This window comes from Arvicanthis niloticus, chromosome 2 (assembly GCF_011762505.2).
Source record: "Arvicanthis niloticus isolate mArvNil1 chromosome 2, mArvNil1.pat.X, whole genome shotgun sequence".
Lineage (NCBI taxonomy): Eukaryota > Metazoa > Chordata > Mammalia > Rodentia > Muridae > Arvicanthis > Arvicanthis niloticus.
In genome coordinates this window covers 148604474-148610147 of record NC_047659.1, presented here as the reverse complement: position 1 = coordinate 148610147, position 5674 = coordinate 148604474, and the positions used below count along the sequence as shown (strand labels likewise).

The 5674-nt window shown below is 37.4% G+C and overlaps 1 pseudogene; it reads left to right on the top strand.

Moving 5' to 3' along the window:
* The first annotated feature begins 4819 nt into the window (after window positions 1–4819).
* Window positions 4820–5356, top strand: LOC117703282 (ferritin light chain 1-like; annotated as a pseudogene).
* The last annotated feature ends 318 nt before the right edge of the window (window positions 5357–5674 follow it).

Sequence of the window (5674 nt, the reverse complement as noted above, 5' to 3'; positions counted from 1 at the left end):
TGAAGGAACCATGTCTTCAATGACAAGCACAAAATAGAGATCACTGGATGTCAAGCATGCCAATGAAATCTCCAAGCATGCATTCAGTCATATCTTTCCTTCAGCAAGGCTGAACAATGTCACAAAACTTTGCTATCAGTTGGCGACTAAGTATATAGAGGTAAAAAACTTTTGAACATCTGAAGAATTGATTACAAGGCCTCAATTTAGAGAAGTTATATTTGAGATTAAATGCTGTACATATTAGGTCTTACTTGTTTGTAATCTCATTCCACCTTCTTAGCATCATCATTGAAATATACAGGCATAATAATATCAAAATTATTAATAGGACACTCTTTAAAGTATAAACTTGTCCTTCAGACCACTTGTCAAAACCAAGAATCCTGTATTTGAGTTCATTACTGTCTTTCTCATGAAGGTGTAAATCAAAACTATGAATTTTAAATTAAGAAAACAATTACAAAAATTTGACATAATAAGCAAATATTTTTCTCACTCAAAATCTAATTATGAGGACTGTTTTGCTCGAATATATTCTAGAAGATGTTTGTTCTCAAAAAAGATTCATCTTCATTTCCAAAAATCCCAAACTCTGTTCTTAGGTTTCTAGTCCCAGTGCAGTAAATGCACTTGTCTTCTCACTGTGCCAGTCAGTAGAGTTTAGCCAATGTTCTGTATGGGACTCATGTAGGAATCAGTGAAGGGTTGGGGGCTAAGGTGAATTCTTCAGTTGTACATTTCTCTGTAATCATTATTTTCTGCACATATAGTACTTTCTTAATTAAAATACTATAAGGATTTCCTTTGTAACATCCTAGAGGATGCACTAAAGGGAATGATGCACTACCTGTTTGTGAACAACAAAGTTTAAAGCTTGATATTCTTAGAGCTGAAACTGTGGCCCAAACTGACAAGTTGTATTTACTTCTACACATGAAGAGTGTTTTAAAGAAAGAACTATATTATAAGTCCTGAATGATGGCTCATATCTGCAATCTCAGTACCTTACAGGCTGAGAGTATTTACCAAGAGTCGGAAGCCAGAATGGCTTTATTTTCAAAATAAAGTTGTTATAGAATATAGACCATATAGGTTGTATAAATCTCTGAATACATGACAATAATATGAGATTAAATCTACTTCCCCAGGGGAAATGTTGGCTTGCCAGGATTGTGAGATGATAGAAAAAACACAGGTGTTACAGCTTAACAAGACAAGGTTGACCTCTTGCTCTTAGTAAAGAGAAACATGTAAGACTGTACAAATATCTTTCCTTACCCTCAGTTCTGAAGAGCTTCATGCTGTGGGCAATGCTGGCTCTACACACAACAGCTTCTCCAGTTTACTTATGGTTCATCTGGAACTATACTTGAGTACCATTGACTTAGCTAAGTAAGTACCTTTCCAATCCTATATCCAAATCCCTGGAAGGATTGGGTCTAAAGATGAAATATTCTTGTTCACACAATCTTGGACGCTGGAAACTAAGCATTCAATACATGGACATTCTGGGGAGTTTCAGTCATAAACTAGAATTACAGCTATAAACAGAATTTATCTTTGCCATTGCCTGATGAAAATGAACTTTGACCAAAAGTCATCACAAACTATACTAAACAAGAAGTCCAAGGCACATCAGTGCATGGAGGGATTGCCGCTGGTTCTCCAGATCCATTCCTTCTATACAGAAGATCTCTCTCCACCTACACAAAAGAGAGTCTCTGCCTCCAAGATATTATATACTTTATGTATATAATATAAAATGTAAAAATGTAAAAACTCAATTATAGCAGTTTTGACTACTTAGTGGCTTATAAATGTGAAACCAGAAACACAAATGCTGTATGTATGTATGTATGTATGTATGTATGTATGTATGTATGTTAGTTCTTCTGCTTCTTGTATTTACAAAATACCTGACACAAGTAATCTGAAGAAAGACAACTTTGTGTTAGCTCATGTTTTGGGCTTATACAGCCTATGATATGTAATATCATAAAGTGATCATAAAGTGAGCATAAAGTGATCTAGTAGCATATGCAGTCAAGAAGCAAAGAGCAATGAAGGTGTGTGCACACCTGGCTTCCTGATTTATCATCTTTTTATTCAGCCAAACATTACAGTCAAAAGGTTGTACTTCCACATGCAGCATAAGTCTTCTGAGTTAACGCTGTCTAGAAACACCATCATATCCATAACTAAACCTAAGTCTTCTATGAGATTCCAAATCTATTCAAGGATGCAATGAAGTTTAGTCACCAGTTTGCTCACTTTGACCATTAGCTTACTGTGTTTGATTGACTGGTGGTATCTTACAATTTTTCTCCAGTGTATTTTTGTAAATATTACATTTATTTTAAAGAGGAGAGTTGCTCATACATTTTCTCGCAATGGAGACTTTCCACAGGATTCTGAATTTTGCATTTTTCTAAGCTCTAAAGTTTTGAGTCAAATATGATTTACAACTCTGTCAAATGACAGCATGGCATATTTGCCCTTTTGTTTCATAGTTTTCTTGTACAATATCTCCTTGAGAACTACTTGAAAATACTTGGAGAAAATATCAGTACAATTTTGGGCAAAGGTTTGGTGATATGTAGTAACAGTGAGAGGATTCTGGATACCTTCAATAAGTTCATCGACTTTGATGTGATGAATGCTGCCCCGTATGCTGACCATTGCTGTCTTAGTGACAGGACACATCCAAAGGGGAATAATGCAGTATGTATGAGTCTTTCTGTGCCTAGTTACAAGGCTTGGTTCTTAGATTTAAAAGTAGTGTAAGTGGCCAGACATAAATCTAGGTAAATACTAATCGAATTTTAGAAGAATCAGAAAATACCATTTTATGACTACATTTTGGAACTGTTTAGCCAAATCTGTAAATAATTTTATGTAAATCTATTCATGTGCATGAGCAATATACCCACTTGAAACCTATGTGAGGTGTTCACTGTACTCAAGTCCATGTTCTGTCTTTTTACTTCCTTGTGGTTCATGGGCCTACACAAGGCGGCACAGTTCTTTGAAGTGAATAAAAGTACATTACTTGATTAAAAAATCAAGCTCCAAAGAGCAAAGCGCTACGAAACTATTCATCTATTATCTGTGTTGTTACTTTGAGAAGATTCTGCCTTCACTTGATGATATTTGTATAATTGTTTGAGGAAATCTTTCAAATCTATTTCAATAAGAAGTGAGGTGAGTCTAGTGTCTGAGAGGATATTTGTAGCATATTTTTCATTCAGTAGTGAATATGGAGCAACCTGTTGGTACAAGATCATTAAATGCTATGGTGTTCTGCAGAAGGGACAGTTGGAGTAGGTTGTCTGAGGTCTCCTCTGGATCTACCATTTTAGTTAGCTGTACATAAGTTTTTCATTTATTAGATTCTACTATTTCTGTAAGTACATATTTCTTCATTCTTCCTTTGTTTGACTATTCTTTCGACTATTCTTTTCAAAATGCTGTCAGGATTTGTTAAAACTTGGTTTAAATTCTGTATATACAGAAGTAAGTGAATACCTCCATGAAATACTCCAAAAACTTCAAACATAAACTGAGAGAAGCATCTGAATTGATGCTTCCTTCTGTCTTTTTGTAATTGAGAACGTTCTATCTCCAAAATATCTCCTCTGGTTTTTTCTATTTTAACTGATTTGAATTCTACTCAATGTATTGTATGAATTAATTGTATTTGCATTTTTATATTGCAATAATAAATATTCCATAATTTCATGCCTGAAAAGTCCCATTTTGTTCGTGACTCACACTAATTCTTTATGGGATGTTCAGCTCTGCATTTTACCTGGTTAATTGGAGTTTTTCTATCATGTCTGTTGTTTGAAGTGGGTAGTGATTTCTCCTCCATTTATGGCAAATTAGTCCAGCCTTGTTCACATGGTAGAACAAGAGTTTCAGAAGCTAAAAAGATCAGTGCTTACTAATGTCCCATTGGCCAAAGGTTATTGTGCCCAGGTCTAATCTAAAGTTAATTTAGGAACTACCTATGAGATGCAATGTGCAATCAACCAGACAAGAAACCAGATCCTTTATGGGTCAGGTGTAGTGCAGCCTACCTTTAATCTCAGTACTTGGGAGGCAGAGGCAGGCAGAACCTTTGTGAATTCAAGAGCAGCATGATTCACAGATAGATGACCAGGATAGCTGAGGCTATATAGAGATTTCCTGTCTTGAAAAAAAAATTAACCAAACAAACCAAAAAAGACTTATTATTAAGCTCTGGGTATGTGTGATACTGTTAACAACAAATGAACATGACATCACTAACAATTACATAATTGTCTTCAACTTTAGGTGCTTGAATGCATTGAAAACATAGTTGAAAAGAATTGAACGATTTAGGAGATTTGAACAGGTTTCAGGAATAATTTAGTTGTTTCAAATTGGACAACAAGGCCAGCGATGCAAAAGCTTATTCAATGTTGGTGTGTTGCACACTCCTGTATTATTGAAATAAAATTCTCAAGCAAACCGGAGGGGTCAAGGACACCACAGGAAGACCTGCAGAGTATGTTGTAAAAAATATTTAATCTCAATCTGGGGCGTGAAGCCTGACTTTGATCATTCAGCTCCCAGATCAAAACCACACAACTTTTATTATTTACAATGATCATTATTCAGCACTAGAGCTGGAGGTCACGTGGGTCTGTGTCTTGCTTCAACAATGTTTGGACAGAACAGACAAGGGGACTCCCACTTTATTAGCTTCCAGCTGCCTTACAAGCCTCTCCAGTCACAGCCTCCGCCATAGCCAGCACGGTCTTCGTGGTTAGTCCAATACTTGGGATCAGCCATGACCTCTCAGATTTGTCAGAATTATTCCACTGAAGTGGAAGCCTCCACGAACTGCCTGGTCAACTTGCACCTGTGGGCCTCCTACACCTACCTCTCTCTGGGCCTCTGGGCTTCTTTTTTGATAGGAATGAATGGATGATATGGGTTTGGAGGGCATAAGCCACTTCTTCTGCAAACTGGCCAAGAAGAAGCATGGGGTGGGGAGGGGGATGCACTTTTTCAGTATGTGCAGCAGCCATCTCAAGGTAAATGGGGTAAAACCCAGGAGGCCAAGGAAGCTGCCTTGGCCCTGGAGAAGAACCTGAAAAAGGCCCTCTTGGATCTTCATGCTCTGGGTTCTGCCCACACAAACCCTCATCTCTGTGACTTTTTGGAAAGCCACTTTGTGGATAAGGAGGTGAAGCTCATTAAGAAGATGGGCAACCACCTGACCAACTTCTGGAGGCTGGCAGAGCCACAGCCAGCACAGACTGGCATGCCCCAGGCATCCGTGGGCCTCAGGACCTCCACCTGGATGACCCTCTCAAGCCACTAGGCAGCTTTGTAACCGCCCTGGAGGTTCTCCCAAGTCTTGGACCAAGTAAAAATAAAGCTTTTTGAAACAGCAATAAATAAATACATAAATACATAAATAATAAATAATAAAGTGAGGCTGTTGGGACTCTGCTCCATCCATCAAGTGTATGTGGTCCACTTCCCTATCCCATTCCTTCTTGATCTTTCTATTCAGCCTGTCCTTCGACTGGAGAATTGAGGACACCGATATTGATATTTAAAACGATTGATATGCATGTGTAAGTAGTGGTAATTCTGTTGCTGATTTTTTGGTATTTTCTTTTTAGTGTATTTTATT